The sequence below is a fragment of the Centropristis striata genome, chromosome 1, assembly GCF_030273125.1.
Source record: "Centropristis striata isolate RG_2023a ecotype Rhode Island chromosome 1, C.striata_1.0, whole genome shotgun sequence".
Classification (NCBI taxonomy): domain Eukaryota; kingdom Metazoa; phylum Chordata; class Actinopteri; order Perciformes; family Serranidae; genus Centropristis; species Centropristis striata.
Genome location: NC_081517.1, coordinates 28,540,390 through 28,550,548, shown reverse-complemented (window position 1 = coordinate 28,550,548; position 10,159 = coordinate 28,540,390). Strand labels below are relative to the sequence as shown.

Below are 10,159 nucleotides of genomic sequence, written 5' to 3'. Positions count from 1 at the left end.
CATTAAACTACATACATATATATATATGAAGTCAAAGGAGGTGTTTTATTCCTGTCATCCTGAGTGACTTCCATTTCTAATGTGCTATAGCCCTTTTTTCTGTTTATATTTTAGTTTATATTCATGAATCCTTCTGTAACAAACAAGTATTGTTTTACCAGGTGAAGAAGATTAGATCCTGATACAGGCATTACAAACAGCTGGTCCTTGTCTCCCCTGACAAAGACAGAAACTGATGCCTGCTGTATTTTGTGTTACATTTGGGTTTTATTTCCAATTGTGGTCCAGTAAACTGTAGGGATTGAGTATTTTTTACCAACTTGCATGAAGTTATTGTTGTTGCTGCTGTCATTTATCACTGCAATTCAAAGCAATCTGTTGGCTATGTCGTCATTAACTTTTGGCATGTTGTAAAAAGATCAATTTTACATCTATAAAGAGTCATTATATTTTTGACCAGCAAATTGTACTTATTTTATTGCTGACAATGTTAATATTATTAATAAGCTGTCATGACAACCCGGTCTCGACCCCAACTCATCAAATTACGAAGCTTTTTCACAGCCCCTCACCCTGTGATACTGACGCACAAGATACGCTGAAGTTGAGTATGAGAAGCGGGCTTTCCATTGACTTTGTTGCATTTTTAAAGTCATTTTACAGAATATGACTTATTTTGTAAGTAAGAGAACCTTTGTCAGCTCATAACACCTTGACTTGAAAGTACTGTAAAGAAATTCAGTTGTGCAAGCTGCAGGCTGCTTCTCTTTAACTATGAATAATCTCAAGAGATGAAAATCATTCCTTCAAAGTCAAGAGTGAAGTCCACAATAAAGGCTAAATGCAGAGTCCAGTGGTGAATTTCAGACTGAGGAACTTTTATCTCCGAGTGAACTTTTAAAAGAAAAAACTCTACCTCCAGTCGTCCCATCGGCTGTCAACTGTGTTTTGATTTTGTAATTGACCTAAAGGTGTGGAACGCTTTCATAAGACTGATTGAATACATATTTATAATATCTTGCCAATTTACATCAGCATTGTTACCTGGCGAATCAAAATCAGTGCGCCAAGGTAGCCTTGATGGTGTAGTCCTAACCCTGCAAAAGTTTTCACCTTGAGAAGAATACAGATATGGGACACAGAGTTTATTCCCTCTGGCACATAAAGGTGTAACACTTTATAATAAGTGTGGTACCCATAGTATTATGGGTCATGTTAATGAACAGTTAAAAGAGTACACCCCCCATTATAATGTTAATGTACTATTTTATTCTCTGAATTTAATTCATTTGTTCCTGATTTTATTTTTGTAATATTTAATTTAATTAACTCATGCACTATGTCCTTTCACATTAGAAGCTAGTTTTGATCAGGTAAAGTTAGGGTGTCTATAAATGAAGTTTATACAGGCACTGTGGGCAGCACAGGGGTCCATGAGAAGAGTCAAGAAGACCATGCATGTGAGATGAAAATGTAAACAGTGAGCAGCATCATGCTAATGTGCTTGTGTATACGTGCAGAGGAAACCGAACCCAAGTAAACTTTATTTTTTGAACTTATGCACGCCTGGAAATCCCTTTTTGTGTCCAAGTCTGCAACGTAAGCACTTTAATTATTGTATAGTAAAGATTAGAACATTTTAAAGTTAGTTTAAGGAAAATGCTCTCACTACAGTAAAAATGCTAATTTGAACTAACATCATCACAAAAAAGCAGCATGTGTTTGATCCCAAACTGGATCTATCTATCTATCTATCTATCTATCTATCTATCTATCTATCTATCTATCTATCTATCTATCCATCCATCCATCCATCCATCCATCCATCCATCCATCCATCCATACATTGCCCTATGGGGGGAAAAAAAGAAAAACAAATATCTTTGAATACAACTTTTTCCATGATTGTTGTTTATTTGGCAGACACTACACTACATTAATTTCATTTGTTTGTTGAATTGAACTACAATGATTCAGACAATGTGTTGGTTGTCAGTAAAACATGAAGACATACTGACACAAAACAAAGCAGATGTCAAAAATCTAAGCCATTCATTCACTTATTAATTGGTTAAATTGCAGATCAATTTATTTGATTTCCTCTGTAGTAGTAGTAGTTGTAGCAGGATATTATCCTAATAAGGCCTGGAGCAATTGCAAGATCTGTGCAGATGACAGAGTAGTAGCCGCCGTAGTTGCAGCAGTAGTTGTCGCTGCCGTTGTCGTCGTCGCCGCTGTTGTTGCCGTTGTTGTCGTTGTTGTCGCTGTTGTGGAACTCTTTAAGAAATTCAGAAACATTCATTGTCAAATACACAACACATCAGAGGAGTTTCTAAGACATTTTGCAATAATTTACATCCGGGTGTTTTGACTGTTGAATTGTAGAGGAAATAGGAAGAACTCACCTCTCCAGAATTGGAGTTAGAGCTAGAGCCAGAGTCAGACTTAGACCGAGCAAGTCGTTTGTGCTCCATGTCCGTCTGCAGAAAATCCAAATGTTTACCATAACAGTAATGGTATAAACATGTAAGAACACTGGTATTGATAGTGACAATGTCATACTTACAGGGTGAGCCAGAATGAGGCTCAGGAGGCATCCAAGCACAAGTACTACCTTCAGCATGGTTACAGTGATCACACCTATGAAAATGGAAATAATAAAGATTTGCTCAGATGAAGAGAACAATCACCAATAACCTCAGACAGAAAGACAGAAACAGAAGATTCTTAAAATTACCTTCAAGTCTTCACAACTTCAGCAGACTGTCTCGCAGATTGTCGAGGAGGTTGTTTTGTGTTGATCTGAATGTTGAGCTTTACTTATATACAGCAACAGGAGCGGATTTGATCTCATTGGCAAACAGCACTGTTGGGAAATTGCAAATATTAGGAAATCTTCTACATTGACATTTCAAGAGGTGTCTGGGGATCAGAGATGGCCACCACACTTGGATCGTATGATATGAAGCTTTCATTTCATCATAGTAATTTCATCAAATCTAGAAATAATATACTGGACTTAACTGGATTTGTCCAAAATTCAAATATAAATATTTCTTTTCATATAGTCTGATACTATTTTATATTACCACTGCCCCCTTGTCACATTCCCTGAGCCAGTTTGTGACACAGTAGAATATACAACTCCCAAAACTACACGACTGTCTATGTCAAAGAATAATGGGAGAAAGAATTGGTTATTTCAAAGATAATTGGAATGATATTTGCAAAAGCTTAGACCACCAACTCAAGTTTGGTTTGAAGAACATAACAGTGACTCCAAAATGGAAAATGTATCCAAAGACTTATCAGCAACAAGAAGAACGCTGGAGGCAAAGTGACACGAAAAAAGACTTTCATATTTTAGGAAACAGCTAAAGGAATAGTGAAAAATGTTTGGAATAAAAATTGCTCTTAGTTTTGCATAGCCGGACAGTGCTGTGTCACTGGAGCACAGGAGAGAGGTCTTGCAGCCCCTGTTATTAGTCAGGTAAAAAACACCACAGCTTATTTGTGTACCTTTAAAACAGTCTAAGCCCTGGTTATGGAAACAATGCACCTGTAAAATAGATAGTGGAGACAGAAGTTGGGGAGGAAAATTCCATCTGAAATAGAGGACAGGCGTATCTCAATAGTCTATATCCAGTGAGTCAGACGACTCTTTTGTCACATTATACCTGACCAAACCCCAGACAGACTCATGTCTCAGGATGATTGTTATTCTGTGTGAAAAAAGTTCACATAGTCACCAGCCCCCATTGGTTTGTGGACTATAGTTTTGAGGCCTCAAGTTTGGCATTTTGTCTATCGCTATCTTGTTTTTCTGAGACAAAAGTGGCCATAATTTGGAACAGAGGGTGGGGCTGGGGAAGAGAACACTAAGATGTCTTCTAATCAAGCGGCAACCTCCGGGTCTGAGCAGGGAGGCAAACCAGGAAGTGCCTTAAGCTGCATTCAACCAAAAATTGTGGCTGCAAAAACATTTCTGTCCATTAATTTCAATGCAAAATGAGAAAACTTCTCACTTCATTTATTGCCTCAGAATTTTTTTTAGGACATCACTATGGTTTCAATCGCTAAAAAATCTTCTTCAAGACAGTTTCATTTCAATAGTTAAATAATGGCCCTATTTAGAAGAAAAGAGAAGATAAAGAATCGTATGATTTGCACAAGTAGAACAATGCTTATCCACAGCACTGTGTCAATAAAGTTATACATAACATTATATAGATTTTTTTTTTTTTTAAAGACGTCTACAGGTTTGGTCTCATAACTTTGAGCCTTTCATATTTTATTAATTGTTACTGTTGATGATTAAAGGCACAGTACTCTATTTTTTCCACAGTTCTTATAGTCTTAAAATCAATTTCTACACATAGTTAATTTTATTTATAATTGCAGTTCAGGTGTTCTGTTGGAGAGTTTGGCTGCATTCTTTTTTTGTGACGGCTAAAATGTTAACTTTAAACAGACAATTGCTTTGAAAATGAGTCCTTAAGCTTTTCCCTCACTTATAATGTAAAGTAGAGCCATTCAATTTCATTCCAGATTTTTTCATTGGATCACTTTTTATTCCTTTGACACAAAAATGTGTTAAATGACCACATCTTTTAAAATCCCTGAAGTGTTTTCTCACTAAAACTCACCAACACCTTCAAAACTCAGTCCATTTTGTTTTCAATCGATACAAACAGTTTAACCTCTGTTCAACACCTCATATAAAACAGAATTACTCTAAATTCTGCTGCAATCTGCTGCATTCTTCTACTCGTATTTATAAGAAGAGTTTAAAAAAATCCTGATTGTAACCTATAACAATGAATCGGCCTCTTTCTCCTGAACTCGGAGGTTCAGGTGAGGAAAAAGGGCATTTTGTAATTGTTTGGGACGATGAAGCGTTTCACCATTCTCTCCCAGTCACAGACTGGTGTACAGTTCATCCCAGGATGATGAAACGTTTCTACACACCTAACTCTCTATTCCTCAAACCTTTTTGACTGAATGCTGGATGTCTGGACAAGTCTACAGAAGATTTCCAGGGATTGATAAAACATGACAAACTTATTGCAGTATTTCATACAGTAAAAAGAAAAGGGGCAATGCTGATCAATCATATACTAGCGGTCAGAGTGAAAATTATGTTGCCAAGATACTGTTGTTATTACTCTGATTTTACTGATGTTTATTGACAGAATTATTTACTTTTGAGGGATAAGCTTTGGATTTTAGTTAGGCTCTTGCAGGTAATCCATTGTGTGCTGCTGTTTGAGACATTTGTTAATAATAAGGATGATTAATTCATTCTGGGACATATACAAACATGTTGTTTTAAGGCAAGGTGTAATGATTGACAAATGTTGTCAGAGTGGTGGTAGAAGAGTTCATCCTGAGTGTTGTATTACTTGTGTTTGTATTAGTGCATTTTGGGTGTTTGATTGTGTTGAACTGCATTTTGGTAACAAATAACTGTGTGAAAAACCACAGTATTGAGAAAAATGTGTGAACATTTATTAAAAATAATTAAATATAGCTACATATCATATCATATCTCTGATCATTAGCCACACCTGGGATGTGGAAGATTTCCTAATATTTCCCAACAGTGCTGTTTGCTAACAAGATCACATCCGCTCCTGTTGCTGTATATAAGTAAAGCTCAACAGTCAGAGCAGCACAAAACAACCTCCTCGACCATCTGTGAGACAGTCTGCTGAAGTTGAACTTGAAGGTAATTATAATATAATTATTATAAGAATCTTTCTTTTCTGTCTTTTCTGTCTGAGGTTGGTGATGATTGTTCTCCACAAATCTTTATTATTTTCTTTTTACTAGGTCCGATCACTGTAACCATGCTGAAGGAAGTCTTTGTGCTGGGATGCCTCCTGAGCATCATTCTGGCTACTCCTGTAAGTGTAACATTAAACATCATCACCAGTGTTGTCAGATTAAAAGGATACATTACTCCAGGCAAACTGTATTGTATTGTATTTTCATGCACATTGGCATGATTGTGAATGTTTTTATATTATTAACATTCAACATTATTTATTGTGGCCTCCATTAAATAATGTTAAACATATACTGTAGAAAATATTTTCATTGTCTAAGAAATTTATGTTTTTTACCCCTCTGTCTGGGCCCCTGGTAGCAAGAAGGCCCAAGACATGCATAGATCCAGCCCTGGATGTTATACGTTGATACCTTTAATACATTTGCAACTTTTGCATTTTTTCTACAGGACATGGAGCACAAACGATTTGCTCGGTCTGACTCTAGCTCTTCAAGTTCTGAAGAGGTGAGTGCTTTCTTTTTCCTCTTTAATTTAACATTCAACACACAATTAATATAGTTAATTATTATAAAATGTCTGAGAAACTCCTCTGATGTATATTTAACTATGAATATCTCTCATTTCAATGTAGGGTACTACCACTGCCGCTACAGCTGCCACTACCACTGTCAATGCGTTGCAGGCCTTAATCTTACAATTACTTCAACAATTGGCTACTGCTACTACTACTACTGCAGCTACTACTACGACTACGACTACAGCTGCCGCTGCTAATAAAACCGGTTAATGACATCAACTTTTGACATCAGATCCTGTTTTGTGTCAGTTTGTCATGACAACTGCTTCTTTTCAAATTAAAATAATGTTTTTTTAACCAGAATGTTTTAACAACCATCATTGTAATTCAATAACAACATATGGATAAAAATCACGTCATCCTCTGTAGGATCTGCCAAATAAACATCATGAATGGAAAACACTGAACTGATATCTTTGTTTTTCTTAAACTCCATGTGTATGACAACAAAAACATTAATGAAGATGTGTAGAAAGATGTGTATCTATGGAGTTGGCTCCTGGGGCTCCATTCTCAAATGTTTTCTCTAAAGCTGAGAATGTTTTAAATTTTTTAAAATACCTTTAACTCTGGGTTATTTCCCCTCAGTCTCTCTGACTGGAGCAGAAAATCAATGGAGCAAAAGTTGCATTACTGGGGAAATGTCACCATCTAGTGTTTCACTCTAACATTGTCACGGGGAGTTGTTCTATGCTCCTACCTCTACTACGATTAGTACTACTACTAAAACTATACAATTGAGCAAATGTTTTGTCTTTGGCTTATATATATATACAAATGTGACAAATGTAAAGTATTGCTTGAATTTGAAAAATGAAAATCTACCAATGGGAGTATGCGGAAGTATGTTTCTGGACCCTGCCTTGGTTTTGGGCTGAGCCCTGAATGTTTACAAAGTCTGGCTCTGCCCCTGTATGTTTAAATATGCATGCATAGACAGAGAGACAGACAGACAGACAGACAGACAGACAGAGATAGATAGATAGATAACTAGATAGGTAGATAGATAGATAGATAGATAGATAGATAGATAGAGCAACAATCAACACCTATGATATTTCCCAGCACCTCTGAGTGTCTGTCTGACTCTTGTGGTGACTGTGGTTGGAATGAGCCACCGCATACTGTCCATGGCTTCATCACATTTCCCACCAATAATAGAAATTCTAAATCCCAAGCCCACTTTGACAGCTGATTGGATGACTGAGGGGTAGAAATGTCTTTAAAAAGGGGACCTGCACCCATCCTTCCACCCTCCAGCCGTCCTTCCACCTGTCCCACCTGTCATCCCTCCAATCGGAAAATAAGTTGGCCACCTGACTGACTGGAGCTAGTCTGAAATGTTATACAATTTGAATAAAGCAATATATGTATGAATAAGTGATTGACCTCTTAGTGTTTTGTTTCCACCCATTAAGAGTGTAACTGTGAAGACAGCTTTTATACTATCGCAGCTTTCTGAGACTAAAATGTTTCTGCCAAAACATCAATATATTAAGTTTCCTTGTACCGACTAATAGTTGCATTTTATAAACAATTCTTGGGCAGACAGGAAACTGGTGTACCAGATACCTCAAAACTGGACTGATGCGATCCTTTTTTTTAAACTTAGTGAGGACTTGAGCAGCAGCATTCTGAATCAAAAATTTAATAAATAATATAAATGATAAAATATATCCATTTCTTGCAACTTGCTTTGAATAATCAGGGTCTAAATATGTTTGGTTGATCTTTTTTGATCAAAAAAAGGGAATGACATTGGCAATATCATACTCTCTTGAAGAATGTAAGAGTGACATCTTAAGCAATAATTCACCATCAACTTAGACTACAATATGAGGTACATCTATCTATCTATCTATCTATCTATCTATCTATCTATCTATCTATCTATCCATCCATCCATCCATCCATCCATCCATCCATCCATCCATCCATCCATACATTGCCCTATGGGGGAAAAAAAAGAAAAACAAATATCTTTGAATACAACTTTTTCCATGATTGTTGTTTATTTGGCAGACACTACACTACATTAATTTCATTTGTTTGTTGAATTGAACTACAATGATTCAGACAATGTGTTGGTTGTCAGTAAAACATGAAGACATACTGACACAAAACAAAGCAGATGTCAAAAATCTAAGCCATTCATTCACTTATTAATTGGTTAAATTGCAGATCAATTTATTTGATTTCCTCTGTAGTAGTAGTAGTTGTAGCAGGATATTATCCAAATAAGGCCTGGAGCAATTGCAAGATCTGTGCAGCTGACAGAGTAGTAGCCGCCGTAGTTGCAGCAGTAGTTGTCGCTGCCGTTGTCGTCGCCGCTGTTGTTGCCGTTGTTGTCGTTGTTGTCGCTGTTGTGGTACTCTTTAAGAAATTCAGAAACATTCATTGTCAAATACACATCAGAGGAGTTTCTAAGACATTTTGCAATAATTTACATCCGGGTGTTTTGACTGTTGAATTGTAGAGGAAATAGGAAGAACTCACCTCTCCAGAATTGGAGTTAGAGCTAGAGCCAGAGTCAGACTTAGACCGAGCTAGTCGTTTGTGCTCCATGTCCGTCTGCAGAAAATCCAAATGTTTACCATAACAGTAATGGTATAAACATGTAAGAACACTGGTATTGATAGTGACAATGTTATACTTACAGGGTGAGCCAGAATGAGGCTCAGGAGGCATCCAAGCACAAGTACTACCTTCAGCATGGTTACAGTGATCACACCTATGAAAATGGAAATAATAAAGATTTGCTCAGATGAAGAGAACAATCACCAACAACCTCAGACAGAAAAGACAGAAACAGAAGATTCTTAAAATTACCTTCAAGTCTTCACAACTTCAGCAGACTGTCTCGCAGATTGTCGAGGAGGTTGTTTTGTGTTGATCTGAATGTTGAGCTGTACTTATATACAGAAACAGGAGCGGATGTGATCTCATTGGCAAACAGCACTGTTGGGAAATTGCAAATATTAGGAAATCTTCTACATCGACATTTCAAGAGGTGACTAGGGATCAGAGATGGCCACCACACTTGGATCGTATGATATGAAGCTTTCATTTCATCAGAGTAATCTATCTATCTATCTATCTATCTATCTATCTATCTATCTATCTATCTATCTATCTATCTATCTGTCTGTCTGTCTGTCTGTCTGTCTGTCTGTCTGTCTGTCTGTCTGTCTGTCCATCTGTCTGTCTGTCTGTCCAAACAGCTTCATTCATGACAAACTTAGTCAAAATTATGTTGTCAAGATACTGTTATTACTCTGATGGTTACTGTTTATGATTAAAGGCACAGTACTCTATTTTTTCCATTATTTTATCCATCCATCCATCCATTTTCCTCCGCTTATCCGGGGCCGGGTTGCGGGGGCAGCAGGCTAAGCAGGACATTCCAGGCGCCCCTCTCCCCAGCCACGTCCAGCTCCTCCTGGGGGACCCCGAGGCGTTCCCAGGCCAGGAGAGAGATATAATCCCTCCACCGTGTTCTGGGTCTTCCCCGGGGCCTCCTACCAGTTGGACGGGAGGCGCCCGGGAGGCATCCTTACCAGATGCCCAAACCACCTCAGTTGGCTCCTTTAGACACGAAGGAGCAGCGGCTCTACTCCGAGCTCCCTCCGGATGTCTGGGCTCCTCACCCTATCTCTAAGGCTGAGCCCAGCCACCCTACGGAGGAAACTTATTTCAGCTGCTTGTATCCGCGATCTTGTTCTCTCGGTCACTGCCCAAAGCTCATGACCATAGGTGAGGGTTGGAACATAGATGGACTGGTAAATCGAGAG

At 37.8% G+C, this 10,159-nt stretch overlaps 1 long non-coding RNA gene across 1 annotated transcript; it reads left to right on the top strand.

Moving 5' to 3' along the window:
* Positions 1 to 5,830: 5,830 nt before the first annotated feature.
* LOC131978070 (uncharacterized) lies at positions 5,831 to 6,560 on the top strand. Its single transcript, XR_009394929.1, has 3 exons — positions 5,831 to 5,906; positions 6,239 to 6,295; positions 6,423 to 6,560. It is a non-coding gene; the product is annotated as an uncharacterized LOC131978070 (long non-coding RNA).
* Positions 6,561 to 10,159: the final 3,599 nt, after the last annotated feature.